The following is a 17,491-nucleotide window of genomic DNA, read 5'->3' as shown; positions in this document are numbered from 1 at the left end:
GTGGGTGTCTTCAGGTGGGGATAGAGACATGGCCACGCGGTTTCTTCACCTGGGGGCGGAGTTAGAGCCCCTTGGTGTCTTCACTTCAAGGTGGAGTTATGGCTTCGGTTTTCCCAAGATGTCGTGTGTGTGTGTGTGTGAGTGTGAGTGTGAGTGTGTGTGTGTGTGTGTGTGTGTGGTGCGGTCCTGCGGTTTGAACTCAAGACCTTGAAACTTGTGCTCCAGGCTAGAGCTCTGCTACTTGAACCACAGCTCCACTTCTGGCTTTTTGGTAGTTTATTGGACATAAGGAGAGTCTCACGAACTTTTCGGCCGGGGCAGGCTTCCAACCTTAATGTTCAGATCTCAGCCTCCTGAACAGCTAAATTACAGGCATGAGCCACCAGTGCTGAGCCGGGGGTTGGTTTTTAATCTTGGCAAAGTGAAGGTGGAATGGTTTGGAATAATCGGAACTAACTTACTTACGCCACCCTCACATCCCTCTCCCAAACATTATTGCTGTTGCAAGCCCTGAGAGATAGGATGGTTTTAATGAATAGCTTTGGTTATCAAAGGATTGAAATTCGATTATGAATGCATTAAACTTGTTCTGTTTCCTGCTAGGCTTTTCTTAACTTGCACTCCATCTGGCACAGGCGATAGTGAACTTTGAATAATTTATCTGTTTTGTTCGTTTTTATCCACGGTAAAGAAAAAAATGGAGGTAAAATATTTGCTATTGATACCTTGAAATTATACGCTTATGGGCCAAGTCATTACCTATGTTATAATTCCCCTTATTACTGCGAATATTCAGTTTAAGAGTCTTGAATTTGTGGAGTTTCCAACATATGTTATTCTATCTCCTCTCTTCTTTTTGTTGGCTTTCCCCTCTGTATTTTGCGCTACCACTTTTATTATATCCCTAGCAATTTTATGTTGGAGGCGGGAGGAGGGGGCGGTCCTGGGGCTTAAACTCGGGCCTGGGCGTTGTCCCTGAGCTTTTTTGCTCAAGGCTTGCTCTTTACCACTTCAGCTACAGCTCCACTTCCGGCTTTTTGGTAGTTAATTGGGGATGAGTCTCATGTCTTTCCTGCCTGGGCTGGCTTTGAACTGCAATCCTCAGCTCTCAGACTCCTGCATACCCAGGATTACATGCGTAAGCCACCAGCACCCGACTTCTCTTGCTGTTTTTGTTATTTTCCAGGTAAGCATCCCCTGTTTTTCCCTGGAGCACCCTCAAACTGCGATTTTCCTACCTATTCCTCTTACCTGTGTTTCTCAAGAGATTGGTCACAGAGTTTGCCACCATGCCTGGCTTGTTTTGTTGAGATGGAGGGTCTCCTTAACTTTTTGCTCTCCAAAGGCAATTGTTCAGATTTCTATGTTATAAATAGCTGGGATTACAGGTGTGAGCCACCTTACTCACTTCTTCTCTCTCTCTCTCTCATTCTCTTCTTCCCTCCCTCCCTTTCTTTTTTCCTTATTTTCACTTCTTTCTGTCTTTTTCTTTCTCTCTTTCATTTACTTTCCCCTCTTTTATTTCTCTTTGCCTTTCATCCTTTTCTCCTTTCTTTCTCTCTCATTTTCTTTGTTCCTTTCTGTCCTTCCTTTTTCTCTCCATTTTTCTTCCTTTCTCTAGCTCCTTTTCTCTCTTCCTCTTTCATTCTTTTTTCTTTTATGTTCTTCACACCCCTTTATTCCCCCTTTTCTTCTTTTCTCCTTCCTTTTTCATCTTACTTTCTCCTTTTTAACTTTCTTCCTCCCTTTTCCCTTTATCTCTTGTTCTTTCTCTTTTCTCATTGTTTTCTCTTTTTCTTTCCTTTTCTCTTTTATTCTTTTTTCTTTTTCTCTTTTTATTTCTCACCTCTTTCACTCTGTTCCTTGCTCTCTTCTTTCCTCTTTTTCTCTTTGTCCCTTTGTCTTTCTCCTTTCTCCCTTTGCCTCTTCTCTTTTCTCTATCCCTTTCTTTTACCTTTTCTTTCTTTTCTCTCACATTTTCTCTTTCTCCTCTCTTAGTCCATTTTTGCTTCTCTTTCCTGTCTCTCCCTTTCTCTGTTCCTTCTTTTTTCTCTCCCTTTGTTCCTTTCCATCTTTTCCCTCTCTCTTCACTGGTTCTTTCTCTCTTTCTCATTCTTTCTCTTTCACCTTTTCTCCTTTCCTCTCTCTTCATTCTCTTTTCCTTTCTCCACTCATTTATAATCTTTTTCTTTTGTCTTTTCCCTTCTCTCTGATTTCACTTTTTGTCTCCTTTCTCTGTTTACATTCTCTCTCTCATTTTCCCTTTCTTTCTTTCTGAGACTCATACAGCTCACGGACCCATCCCCTACCTCTCTTACCTCCTTTATCTTCTCTGCTCTGGGAAAATAATGTGCTGAACATTGGACTCCATGATCTGAGATAAAACTTCAAGCACTTTGCTTCTAAAGAGAATGCCCTAAGTACTGAAACTTCAAGGTTGTGGAGCATCAGGATTAAAGATGCCCACTGACTTACACAGAGTCATGCTGTTCCTGAGTGGATCTCAAAGATTAGAACTTATTTGATTAAGTCTAATATTCTTACCTTTGATAGCAAATCAGATCTATAGGCAGAAATTGAGATAGGGAAAGCTCCCCTGACTTGCCTTGCACAGAGCTAGTTAGATTTTAATGTAATGAAATGAGAAATTTTGTAAAAGATTTTAAAATACTCTAATATTTCTGGGGGCTTAGAGTTATACAAAGGACATAATTTAACCTTTTTATAATAAAGAGGGTAACTCCTTTAAAACATTGATGAAATAATTTATTAACTTGACATAAAAAATTAAAGATGAAAAATTTCACCTTCTTTATCATAATGTGATGGTTTGTTCTTCTCTTGTCTTTATCCATATCCATATATGCCCATATTTTTATAGAATTGTAATCCTTGTTACACATTTTTTTGTTTGTTGTTCAATTTACTGAAAATTGTCCTGGGTATGTTTTTCTATGTTTGGTCTTTAACTTCTGTATAATTAATATTACTTTAATATTACATAAGTAGGATATAGTGTATTTACTAAAATAAATTAACCAGCAATAAAGTAAAGTAGTAATAGAAAAGTTATCTCATCTTGATTACTTAAGATCATTTCTACAACTTCAGTCTTACATTGCACTGAGATTGACAGGAAACATGGTAAATAGGAGAGTGATTTGGATATGAGAACAATCATTCTGAATTTATAATCCTACTCTAACCAAGATGAATAGAGTAAAATGTGTCTAAATATTAACTTTTTTGTGCCAGTCTTGGGGTCTATTCCTGAGCTTTTAGCCACATCTCCACAGTCAGCTTTTCTGGTGCTTATTTGGGGAAGAGTCTCAAGGACTTTGCTGCTTGGGCTGGGTTCAAACCATGCACAAGCTGGTACTGGATCTGGTACAAGACTTCACACTCGGCTTTTTCACTCAAGGATGGTGCTCTGCCATTTAAGCCACACCTCCACTTTTAGCTTTTTGCTAATTATTTGGAAATAAGGGTCTCAAGGATTTATGTGCCCAGTTAGCTTCAAACCATGATCCTCACATCTCAGCTTTGGAGTAAGGTAGGATTATAGGTATGAGTCACTGGCATTGTCTGGCCTCCAGTTTGTATATGCTAGAGCAGCAGTAACCAACTGTAATGTACTTTATACATATGCGTTAGGTTGAATATATTTTTTAAATTAGTAAGTATAGACATTTTCAAAATGACTTGCTTTAAAATATATGAATCATAGCAGGCTCAAGCAGTTTCAAGTGCCATAATGACATATTTATTAACCTTCTTTATGAATATCTTTCCCAAATATTATATGAATATGGATTAATATGTAATTTTAAAATTTTTAATAAAGCAGCCAATTAAGTTTACTAGAGGAATAAAAGCTATAATTAATCTTATAACATCTCTCTCTGTCTCTCTGTTTCTCTGTGTACAGAGCACATGTACTGTCTGTTATTACAGAATACTGAGTAGTCCTTTTAAAAAATTGTGCAGCCAGGTGCCAGTGGCTCACACCTGTAATCCTAGCTATTCAAGAGGATCATGGTTTGAAGCCAGCCTGGGCAGGAAAGTCTGAGACACTTACTTTTACTTGTTATTGTAGAGGTAATATAAGAGACATTACAGTTACATGATTAAGGTAATGTGTACAATTTTGAACCATGCCTCCCCTTCCCTTGCTCTCTCCCAGTTTTTCCCTCCCATCCCCACCAACAAGATATACATTTCATTTTCCACATAGTGCCTAGTGAATACCACTGTTTTATTTGTTCACCCCTTGTTCCACCTTTTCTGTGCTCCCCCTTACCCTCTCAAATAAAAAGACACTAACAAGAAAATAGGAAAAGAAAACAAAAACAGCAACAGCAGCAACTTAAAAAAAAACCTCTTGTTTCCTTTTCTTGGAGTTCATTTCAGAAAATACTATTTTATACAATCATATGTACATAGCTATTTAGCCTTTGTCATCTACTCCTATCCTCCTTTGGCCTCAATGTGAGACTCATCTCCAATTAACCACCAGAAAACCAGAAGTGGCTCAAATTGGTAGAGCACTAGCCTTGAGCAAAAAAGGTCAGGTACAGTGCCTGGGCCCTGAGTTCAAGCCCCATGGCCCAGAAAAAAAAATTGTGCAATACTTTGAACAGAAAAATACAACTATTCATCATCACTCATATACTCAGCAAATATTTAACTATTATTAGCATTTTCCAGGTGCTGCTTTTTGTTAAACTGGAGATTGAACCCAGGACCTCAAATATGTTGACTACCACAGAGCTACTCCTTCAACACCCCCTCCCCCGCATTTTTTAAAAAGAAAGTAAATCAGTACGGCCACCTCATTCTATACCTTTCTAGTTTCATTTCCTTCCCATTCCAGATAATTGCTTTTATGAAGTGCACTGAAATGTTGCCATAAATGAATTGTAATATATGTTTGTGTCCTTCACATTTATATAAATGGTGTACTGGAGTTACTCTACTGTAACATTTTATGGCCAATACAGTTTTTTTTAAGTCTTTTAACTGTATCTATTTTTATTTCTGTATTCTATTGCATGACAATATCCCTTTTTAAAATCTTCATTCCTGTGTCTCTGTTGGTTGTTTGCAGGGATTTTTAAAAATCTGTACAAATATTCATATATAAATCAGACACGTATTTCCTCACTTACATGAAGTACCTAAAATGAGGAAATTCAGATACAGAATGTAAGAGGGATTGCCAGGTTTGGGAGTAGAGAGAATGAATTCAAGCAATGTAGTTTCTGTTTGGGAAGATGAAAAGGTTTTCTAATACTGATGAGAGTTAAATGGCATAGTGAATGTACTTAGTGCCATTGAATTTGTAATTAACAATAATGTGGCGACTTTTGTGTTTTGTATATTTTACCAAAATAAAAATGTAAAATTCCAAACAAGAATCATGCTTATCTTTCAAAAGCATATACTTGATAGCTTTATTTTTTTTGTGGAGAGAGTTTCTGAAAATAGTAACAATGAAGACTTCAAGTTACGTTAACCAGATTTTTTTTTTTTTTTGGTCCGGTCGTGGGGCCTGAACTCTGGGCCTGAGCGCTGTCAGATTATTATTTTATTTTGGTAAGATTTTTTAGGGGTTAATAAACTCAAGGTCTCACACTCACTAAACAGGTGTTTTAGCCACTTTATCCACACTGCAAGCCTTTTTATGTTGCTTTTGTTTTTTGTTTTGTTTTGTTTTTACGGGCATCAGAGTTTGGACTAGCTAAGATCCTTGCAATTTGTTTGGCTTGCTTATTCAGCTAGTGTTCTACCACTTAAGCCATGCCTCCTACCTGGCTTTTTTCTGATTATTTTATTTCCTCCCAAGGGTACTTTTTATTAAAGGCAGATCTTTCTGTGGTAAAATAGAGAAGTTGATTTGAAAGACTAGAAATCATGTTCATATTTTTTAAGTACACATAATTTCCTGGTTATTTTGGAGAAGGAGTCTTGTAGACTTTTCAGCCTGGGCTGGATGTGAAACAGACTCTCCAGTTCTCAACCACCTGAATAGCTAAGATTACAGACATGAGCCACTGGCATCTGGCCAGTTACAATTTTTCAGATAGTGTCTTCCTTTTATGCCTAAGCTAGCTTCGACTGTGATTCTCTTAGTTATGCATCTTCATGTTACTGGGATGACAGGTGAGTGCTACTGTGTCCAGTTATTGGTTGGGATAGAATCTTAAGACTTTTTCTTGCCTAGACCAACCTTGAACCTTGATTCTCAAATACCAGCCTCATAAATAGCTAGGATTACAGGCTTGAACCACCACACCTGGCAGTTTTGTTTTGTTTTTGTCAGTCATGGGGCTTGAAATCTGGGCCTGGGCACTGACCCTGAGCTCTTCAGCTCAAGGCTAGCACTCTACCACATGAGCCATAGTGCCACTTCTGGTTTTCTGCTGGTTAATTGGAGATAAGTCTCATGGATTTTCCTGCCTGAGCTGACTTTGAAACTTGAACCATGATCCTCAGGTCTCAGCCTCCTGAGTAGTTAGGTTTATAGGTGTGAGCCACCAGCACCACTCCTGGCAGTTTTTGACTTGTTTAAATGATAGCCTTAACTGAGTGCCAGTGCTCATACTTTAATGCTAATATTTGGTAGGCTGACATCAGGAGGATCACAGTTCAAGGCCAGCCCTTTGCAGAAAAGACCATAGGTAAGAAACTGGGCATTATGGCATGTATCTTTAGTAGGAAGTGCAAAATAGGAAGATCGAGATCCAGGTACACTCCTCAGCAGGAAGTAAGACCCTATCTTGAAAATAAGCTCAAAAAAGGTCTGGATGTGTAGCTCAGCTGTAGAGTGCCTACCTAACAATTGTGAGGCCGTGAGTTCAAACCCTAATACTGACAAATAAAAAAATAACAACTTTGCTTATCATACTTATAAAAGAGTAAAGGATTTTAATTTTGAATACCATAATTCAGTCTTCTCCAGTTTTTTCCCCGTTCTTTCTCTTTTTTTCTATATTTCTCCAATGTTTTGGGCCCTGTTCTTCTAAATATGTGCATTTTTTGGTACCAGTTCTGGGACTTGAAGTTGGTCTGAACACTGTCCTAAAGCTTTTTTGCTCAAGGCCATTGCTCTACCACTTGAGCCACAGTTCCACTTCAGCTTTCCGATGATTGATTGGAGAAAGGAGTCTCACAGACTTTATTGCCCAGGCTGACTTTGAACTTTGATCCTCAGATCTAAGCCTTGTGAGTAGCTAGTATTACAACTATGAGCTATCAGCTCTAGGCTAATCTGCACATTTCTAAACTATATTTAACATTTAAACTATGTTTAACATTTGCATACCTTTCACCTTTTTTCTTGACTTATTCTCTCACGTTTTTTCATCTTTTGCCCTTCTAACCGGTCTATAACTTGTCTTCCCTCCTCTCTCTTGGGTCCATCCACCTGCTTTCCACATGGGTTGGGAGGCCCTGTCAGTCTTCACTCTCTATGCCTGCAGTCCCTTGGGCTCAGCTTCTTTAAGATTGTCTCTTAAGTCCTTCCACTATCCTCCCTTTTGATACCACCCTGGCCTTTCCTTTTCAAATTTTGTAACTGTTAAGGTAGTTCACTGAAAGTGTGACCTCATTCATATAAATTTCCAGTCTTCTGCTATATCACACTTATTTTTGCAATGCTGGGGATTGATCCTAGGGCCTCACACATGCCAGAAAAGTGCTGTACCACTGAGATACCACCCCAGACCTCAGGCTTTCATTATTTAGAAAACTTATCTTGGTTTTGGAGTTAAAAAAACACAACTTTTTCTAGCTGTGCACTATAATCAGTGGCTCACACCTGTAATCTTAGCTACTCAGGAAGCCAAGACATGGAGAATCATGGTTTGAAGTAAGCCTGGAGTCCCTATGACTCCATCTCCAATTACCAAGTAAAAAGATGAATTGGAGGTATGGCTCAAGTGAGCTAGCATGATGCCAAGTGAATTCAGTACTCTTGAGTTTAAGGCTTCGTGCCATCAAGTAGCAAAATAAAACAACAATAAATACCCTTTTCTAGCTCTTAAAATTTGATTTTGATATTATGGCTTTGAAAAGTTACAGTATGAAGGCAAAGAAGGATTTGAAGTGAAATTTCCTGCTTAAGATATTTAATATGAACCTCAAACTGGTATATAATTTTCAGAAGCCCCATATTTTGTTTTGGTATCCGATAAAATGATCACCATTCTAAGTTTAATCTCTCCAAATGTATGTAAACTTCACCCCTCCATATCCATTTGTTTTTGGAGACTTACTTAGAGTAAAATATTAACTTGATTTTTACTTTAGGAATTGGCATCCATAAATATTAGTGGCAAATTCTGTAGCAGGAGGCTTTGATTTTTTTTTCCCTTGTTCTTCAGACCTTTTTCTGGAAGGCTTTATATCTTAGAGACATAGGGTTTTCTTCAGTGAATTTGTTCTTTACTCTTGCTTTTCTTTCTCTCTAATGAATGAATATGTTAGAGAACCACATACATGTATCTTGAGAGACTGCTATTTGTAGAAGTGGTTCCATAGCATAACTAATCACATTGCATGAATTTTCAAGGCAGATCTCGTAGTCATGATGCTCTTGAGGAGGTAAAGTACATTCGTGGAACTTGATGGTTGTCAAGTAACTAGACAAGTTAGGGAAAATACAGCCTCTAAGGGAGATTGGTTTATTTGCTTCCAAGAAAGCACAAACAATTTTTAATGTTTTATATACATGAGCTTCTATGTTAGCTACCTCTTGACAATCATTTCTTGAGGAAATGTGTGGAAATAGTGGTATGAATAATCCGCCCCCCAATCCCATACTTTTTGAGACAGAAGATCCTTCACATTCATGCTAAAACAGCTATCATATAGGTACCCAGGCTTGAATTCATATTGTGGCTGCCTTTTGATATTTTAATAGTTTTATCTTAATTTGTTCATGCTAATATTAAAATAGACATAATGTGTTTAGTTCTCTTATTTACTAGTCTCTTGATCTTAGGAAAGATGTTCAATCATTTTCATGCCTCAGTTTCTGCTTACAGGACAGAGCTCGAAGTCCCATTCTGATTTGTTGTTCAGTCACTAAAGATGAGGGATTTGAGATTCAGTAAGTGCTTCCCTTTTTGTTTTTAGGATTTTTTAATATTACAAAACAATTTAAGATCTTGAGTGGTAAAGTGTAGCGTCCTTAAGAGACCTGTCATCATTTATTGATCCTATATCAGTTTCCTACCCAAAGACTCCCAGGATCAACAAATGACAATAGGTTGTACATATTGCAGATAATTTGCATGCTGATAAAGGAGATCAATGTGTAGTAACTGGTTTGGAATAGTAATTTGCAATCCAATTTATGTTTAGTCCCCAGGCCAGGTGAGAGTGTTCCACAATTATCCTTGATTTGCTGATTCTTCACTGACAGCAATAACAACCCCATCATCATATTTTGGATGCTTTCACATAGCATTTTCCATTATTAAATTAAATTAGGTAAGGTAAAATATGCAGAGTCCTTAGAAAACTTATTTCTTTTGAGATAGTTTATGCACTTAGTAGAACTGCTAGAGTGTCAGAAGTAAGGAAACTGGGCATCCATGCTTTCAAGAGACTGCTACATTCTAGAGGCATCAGCACTCATTGCATTGATTTTCCCTTTAAAGTCCTGTAGCTAATTTCAGCAAGCCCCATTCTGGTTGCAGTGCCAGACTAAGAACCTCTGCCTATGTCTTACAGTAGTCTTTCCAGTGAGCTCAAGTGAGTTTTCTGCAGCTTTTTTACCATCCAGTTGTGTTTGTTTGTTTGTTAGCATATGTCACCAAAAATAGAACTATAAACTACTTTACAGGTAAAGGTGTGGTTTTGTTCACTTTTAAGCTATTAGGTGACATGTTAGAAGTGGAACATAGATTTCCCAGAAGAGCTTAACAAGGCAAAGATAAATGTACCTGTTGATAGCCAACAGGTAGCTGTGGCAGAAAAAGTAATCTTACATAGGAGCATCAAAGTGTACTAATGTCCTGTTTGTGAAAAAGATAGGAATTATTGATTGATAATATCTAACTCAAATCTGGAGTTAAAACTTGCATGTTGATTGGTTGGGGTGCAAAACCTGGGATTCTCTTCTAGAAACTAGTAGCTGTGGAGAGAAAATGGACATATGGTGAATCACATTTAGTGATTTATATGAAGACATGGGAGAAGAGGCTAATATGCAAAACTGGCTTTAGAAAATAGCAAAAAAGCCAGGTACAGGTGGCTCATGCCTGTAATCCTAGCTACTCAGGAGGCTGAGATACGAGGATCGAGGTTCGAAGCCAATCTGGGCAGAAAAGTCCCCTGTAAGACTCTTATCTCCAATTAACCACTCAAAAACTAGAAGTGGTGCTATGGCTCAATGGTAGAGCAATAGCTTTGAGCACACAGAGAGAGGCTCAGGGACAACACCCAAGCCTTGAGTTCAAGCCCCACAACCGGCATTTTCAAAAAGGAATATAGCAAAAGTGTATTTTAGTTCTTTTATAGAATGCTGCTTCAGTGGTGCGTGGTATGGTGCACATCTATAATCCCAGCTACTCTGCAGATCCAGGCACATTTTTCCCAGAAGAGACCCTATTTGGAAAACAATACAAACAAAAGGGCTGAGGGTGTGGTTCAACCAAGGTTACTAGCTTAGAAAGCTTGAGGACCTCAGTACTGAGTAAAAATATGCTATTTCAACAGTGCTCTTGATGACCTAGAACAGGCCAAGACTATTGAGTTGGAAATAGGATTTTGAATGTGAAACATAGTAAAGATACAATACCTTAATCATACTGCTTTGCTTATGCTTCCTTTAGTGTCTATGTGTTTCAAAAAATTAATGAAAAGAGCTCTTTGAAAAAGTAAAAAGTGATCCATAATCTTAGCTACTCAGGAGACTGAGATATGAGGATCAAGGTTCAAAGCCAGCCAGGCAGGAAAGTCCATAAGACTCTTATCTCCAATAAATCGCTTGGAAAAGGTGGCACTGTGGTTCAATTGGTATAGTGTTATAGCTTTGAGCAAAAGAAGCTCAGGGGTGGGGAGCTGGTGGCACATGCCTATAATCTTAGCTACTCAGGAGGCTGAGATCTGAGAATCATCATTCAAAGCCAGCCGGAGCAGGAAAGTCCATGAGACTCTTATCTCCAATAAACCACTAAAAAACTGGAAGTGGTGCTATGGCTCAAGTGGTAGAGCACTTGCCTTGAGCTGAAGAGTGTAGGGACAGCACCCAGACCCCAAGTTCAAGCCCCACGACCGACAAAAAAAAAAAAAGCAGCTCAGGGACAGTGCCCAGACCTTAAGTTCAAGCCCCAGGATCAGCAAAAAATAAATAAATAAATAAAGGAAAATGATGAGAAATTATGACTAGTTATGTTGTTTCCCCTTTCTTTCCTAGTGAGTAGCACATAAAGTAATGAAACGTTTTGCTTTGATGAAATAATTTTTTAAATGGTTATATAATATTACCTCTCATAACTGTTGTATAAAAGTTAATTTTTAGCCAGGTGCGAGGGCTCACACCTGTAAGCTTAGCTTTTCAGGAGGCTGAGATCTGAAGATCATGGTTTGAACCCAGCCCAAGCAGCAAAGTCCCTGAGACTCTTCTCCAAATAAGCACCAGAAAAGCTGACTGTAGAGCTGTGGCTAAAAGCTCAGGAATAGACCCTAAGACTGGCACATAAAAAGTTAATATTTAGACACATTTTACTCTATTCATCTTGGTTAGAGTAGGATTATCAATTCAGAATGATTGTTCTCATAGAACTTTGAGATGTTTTTCTATTGTCTTCCAACTTTTATTGTTGATAAGGAAGAGCCTGCTGTCAGTCTTGTTATTACTGCCTATTAGGTAAATCATTTCATTTCTCAGGTAAGTCTCAGAATTTTTCTCTGCACTTACTATTCTATCATTTCAATATAGAGTATATAATATATAATACAATGCATATATGTATATATATGTGGATATAGATAGATGGGTTTATATATGTGTACATGGTAGTGAAGTGTTGCTTACTTGTATTTGGTAGCCTTTTAAATCTAAGGAATCATTTTACTTCAGTTCTAGCAATATTATTTGTTAACCCTATTAATATTGTCTCTGCCATTTTGGTTTTTACTTCTTCATTCCTTCTGGATAAAAATTAGGTTATCTTTAATTTCTCTCTTCTTTCTCATCACTTTATATGCTCTGTGTTCTGGCAGTTTCTTCTGTTTTCTAATTCACTGATTGTTTTCTTCTCTTTAGCTGTATCTAGCCTTTTAGGACTATCTATTGAGCATTTTTATTTTTTGTTATTGCTTAGCAATTATTTGTGTATTTGGGTAGTTCTAGGGATTGAACTCAGGGCCTTGTGTATGCCAGGCAAGTATTATACTGCTTGAGCCACACCTCCAGCCCTCTTTAAAAAATTATTTCTCTCCCTTCTTTTCTTGCATTTTTACTGCATTTCTAATTGATACTCACTTAATGGATCTTTTTTCCCCTTACATTTATTGGTTTGGTTTTTTTTATGTCTTTTTTCTCAAGACCTTTGAATTTATTAAATATATATGTTAATAGTCCATTCAAATTGCTTTATTATTTCTAATTCCTTGGAAAGGAACAATGTTCCTTTGGTATCGAAGATGGCTTATTTTAGCCAGGCATTGGGGGCTTACTCCTGTATTCTAGTTACGCATGAAGATATGATCTGGGGATTTTGGTTTGAAGCCAGTCAGGACAGGAAAGTCCATGATACTGATAACTCCAATTAACCAGAAGTGGAGCTGTGGCTCAAGTTGTAGAGTGGTAAGTAGTAGCCTGAGGAAAAAAGTGAAGTGAGAACATGAGGCCTTGATTTCAATCCCCAGTCACAGCAAAAAGAGAAAACAAAGTAAAATAAACCTAAGGAAGTCACTAGTCCTCTATTCCTTTGGTCTTGAGATACCTAGCCCATTTGCCTTTTTTCCACAATTCAAGGCCTTTTGTGTTTTATACATCATGTTCAGTGTTAGTTGTATCTGGAAAGAGAAAGAGGGAAAAAAGTATGTTTGCCAAATATTCCTGGAAATGGAGTTAAGATTCTAATTTCTACAATCTTTCATAAATCTAGTTTTCTCTGAGCTTATTGTTAGTGGTTTTTATGGTTTATATATTTAAGAATCTCAGTTTTTCTAAATTGTTAGTGAGTTGAACTATTCTGTTAGACATCTTTTCCTGTTCTTTTCCTGATATTCTGAATTATTATATTTTACTTTGCTTCTGGACTTAGTCTGTTTCATTTATCTGCCCTTTATTGTTCTAGTGTCACTATTTTTATGACTATAGCATGCTCTTCCATCTTGTGGTATAAAGGTGCTTTTTCCCATTTGATTTTTTAAAAATCTTAGCTAATTAATGCTGAGGCTGGAGGTATGGCTCAGTTGGTAGAGTGCTAGCCAATGATTCAAAGTTGCAGGTACTGTGTTTGAGTTTTGGACTCAGAACTAAAAAAGAACAAAAAAATTCTATGCTTGAGGTAGTAGGGATTTTCATGTATCCATCACCTATTATGTATATATAGCATTGCTGAGGAGCAAATCTAGAGCCTCAAAAATACCTAAACAAGCACTCAACCACACCCCAATTCTTCTTGTATTCTTTTTTTTGGGGGGGGGTCCAGTCGTGGGGCCTGAACTCTGGGCCTGGGCACTGTCCCTCAGCTCTTCAGCTCAAGGCTAGTGCTCTACCACTTGAGCCACAGCACCACTTTCGGCTTTTTTCTTTTTGCTTATGTGGTGCTGAGGAATTGAACCCAGGGCCTTATGCATGCAAGGCAAGCACTCTACCACTGAGCCACCTTCCCAGCCCCTCTTCTTGTATTCTTAAACACAAGGAACTAAGGCTGATTGAGGAATCAATATGTCACTACACTGTGGAAATTATGATTCAAATTATTCTTCTAGACCAGTTATTCTCTACTGGAGGTAACTTTGCTCCCAACTTTTTTTCCTGGTGATATCTAACTATGCCAGAAAACATTTCGGTTGTCAAGACTAGGGAGGGATTAGTGGCATCAATGGGGCAGACCTCAAGCACACTGCTTAAACATCCTGTCGTGCATAGAGCAACTATCACAAAATATTATCAGTCCCTTCAGTATTATTAGTTCTGTTTTGAGAAAGTACTCCAATCCTATAAAGAAAAATAAAATTTTGTGTCTTAAATCCTTTTTCTTTTTTTGTACTGGTCCTGGGGCTTGAATTCAGGGCCTGGGCATTGTCCCTGAGCTACAGCTCCACTTCCAGCTTTTTGGTGGTGAATTGGAGATAAGCAGACTTTCCTGCTCAGGCTGAATTTGAATCATGATCTGAAGACCTCTTACCACCTAAGGAGATAGGACTGTAGTCATGAGCCACTGGCTCTTAGCTTTAAGTCTCCCTATAGATTGGAGTAAGACTCATTTAACTTAAAAGAAATTATATGAAGATATGAAGTGGTATTTGCTTCCTTAGTTATCTCTAGATATGTAATTTAAGGTCAGACCTTGAAACGGTGCCAATGTCTGAGACAAATGATCAAGATTTTAAAATATGGGCATAAATCAAGTATAAATTTAATTAGAGCCAGTGAAGAGATTTCAGCAGTCTGGCCAGTGACAAAATATATAATACAAAAATCAATAGCTCCTCTATGTTTAAGCAATAGTTGTTGGGAAACATAATGGAGAAAAGACCAATTAACAATTTTGGCCTAAAGTATGAAATAAATGACTAGGGATAAACTTTTAAAACTGTGCATTACTGAGTAGAAGAAAACCACAACATTTTGCTTGGGATGAATAATGAAAAGACTTGCTGAACTGGCAGACACATAATATAAAACTATCCCTTATCTCCAAATTAATCTGAATGTTTAATGCAATCCCTGTAAGGTCATAATGGGAATTTTGGGGAGAAGGAAAAGAAGGAAGAACTTGACAAGATTCTAAAATTTAAATGGATGCATTAATGCATGGGACTATCCATACCTGTTGTTCTGTAAGGCAAATGATAATGGAGTATTTGCAGGGAAATGGTGAAAATGTATAATTTATTTCCTTCCTATAAATTCAAAATGTTATATAATGTAAAAATAAATGAGTTCTAGGGCTACAATAACTGGAACTCTGTTATGGGACAGAGGTAGAAAGAAAAATCAGTAAAATATTTTAAGTCACAGAAACAAACCTGTGTTTACAAAAGTGCCATTATAAAGGGAAGGGGATGGAATAATAAATAAATGGGTTGCAATAGTTGTTGACTAAGTGTTTGTTGAAGAGAAGATTATAAAAAATAATCATAATTTTACATGAATTAAAGGTAGAAAATGAAACCATAATTTTTTGAAGATGTATGAACAATATTTCTTGCATTGGTGAGAGGAACATTTGTGTGTCATTTTCAAATAAACAAGTGATTCTAAAATAAAGCTATATTATAAACAAGTATACTGTCCCTCATCTGTACTGGATTACCTTTGTTCCCTTCCCATACTCAGCCATGGTAAATTATATCTTATATCTATCTTTCCAATTTCTCCATGGATTTGATGACAAAAAGCATATATGTATTCATAACCTTCTACCTTTTTGACACATTATGCTCTAATTTTTTTTAAATTTTTTATTGTGAAAATACTGTTTGTGCCCTAATTTTTAGAGTTAAAATTTTATATTATTCCTACTCAACACATTTTGCATTTTTTCCACATCAGTCAGTATATGGAGAGCTGTGTATTTTTCTATAGCATCATACTATTCCATGGTCTGGGTCTGCATGTACTGTGATTTGTATATACACTCTCTTGGTGATTGTATTTGGGTTGTTTCCTCTTTTGCTAATACAGTGATGTAATGCATACCATTTCCATGTTATTTTGTAAGTGTACAACTACATCTACATATATGTGAGTACAATTTTATTATAGCAAAACAAAACTTGCCATTTGAATCAATTTTCAGTAGCATAAAGTACATTTTCAGAACAATCACTTCTGGTTCAAAAGATAGACTCATTTGTAATTTTAAAAACATTGACTCCTTGTTTTCCACAGGAGTTGTATCAATTTACACTCCTGTTAGGAACCTGCAAGACTCCTTGTTTCTTCACAGTATGTGTTACTGGATTTAAAGTTCTTGTTATCTGTTCTGTGAAATTGTTCTCAATGTAGTAATAATTTGCAGTTTTCTCTTAAACATTAGATTGAACACCTTTTTTATATGCAGAAGGAAGTTCTTTTGAACATGATATGGAGACCCTAGACCATAAAAATGGTGAAAAGATTTGTCTTCATATAAAGTAAAAACAAAATAAAAAGCCAATGATGAATGTGTAAGAGGTTTTTACAACATATAACCATATGACAAATAAACACACTTGTGATACCCTTGGACTCTTTCTTAGCTTGCTTGCTTTGGGCTAGTGCTCTACCAGTTGAGCCATACCTCCAGTCTTACATTTAGAGATGGAGTGTGGTGAGCATTTTATGCTATCCTCTGGATATAGATATATACTTATATATATGTATATATATGTGTATATATGTATATGTATATAGGCACATATTATATATAGTGTATATGTATGTATATATACATATATATGCACATATGTGTATACATATATGTATATATAGTGTATATGTGTATATATGTATAAACATATATATATATAAATATGTATGTATAGTGTATAGTATATATAGTATATAGTATATATATGTGTGTGTATGTGTGCGTGTGTGTGTGTGTATAGGGAGCCACATGCTGCTGGCTCACACCTGTAATCCTAGCTACTCAGGAGGCTGAGAGCTGAGGATCAAGGTTTGAAACCAGCCCAGACACAAAAGTCCATGAGATTCATCTCCAATTAATCACTAAAAAAATAGGAAATGGAAGTGTAGCTCAAGTGATACAGAGCCAGCCTTCAACAAAGGACAGTACCCTGAGTTCAAGCTCCAGCACAATAAATAAACAAATAGCACAAATAAAAAAAATCAGTAATGAAGGTTGATGTTGTTCATTTGAGAGCTGAAGAAGCCCCCTTCTCTTCCTATCATGTTGAATTTTTTATAATGAAAGGGCGCTGGATTTTATCAAATGCTTTTTCTGCTTCTCTTGAGATGCTAATTTGTTTTTTAATAACAGCATAATTGAGGCATAATTCACATCTTAAAATTCATCCTTTGAAAATGTACAATTCGGTGCTTTTTAATATATTCACAGAGTGTGTAACCATCACCACTATGTAATATGAAGATATTTTCATTACCCCGAAAAGAAACCCTGTACTATTAGCAGTCACTTTCCATTACCCGCTCTTCTATCCTCTGGTAACTAATATATTTTCTCTCTATGGATTTGGCTATTCTGGACATTTCATAAATAGAATCATGCAATATGTGGCTTTTTTTGTCTGGTTTCTTTCATTTAGCCTTTTACTTCCACAATTTATTTATGAT

General features: G+C 36.9%; 1 protein-coding gene across 1 annotated transcript in view; it reads left to right on the top strand.

The window, feature by feature from the left end:
• The window catches only part of Nup62cl (nucleoporin 62kDa C-terminal like), a 63,214-nt gene that overhangs the window by 7,718 nt on the left and 38,005 nt on the right, over positions 1 to 17,491 (top strand). The window lies entirely within an intron of this gene.

The sequence above is a fragment of the Dipodomys ordii genome, unplaced genomic scaffold (assembly GCF_000151885.1).
Source record: "Dipodomys ordii isolate 6190 unplaced genomic scaffold, Dord_2.0 Scaffold88, whole genome shotgun sequence".
Classification (NCBI taxonomy): Eukaryota; Metazoa; Chordata; class Mammalia; order Rodentia; family Heteromyidae; genus Dipodomys; species Dipodomys ordii.
The sequence above is the reverse complement of the archived record's forward strand: the minus strand, read 5'-3'. Positions and strand labels throughout refer to the sequence as shown.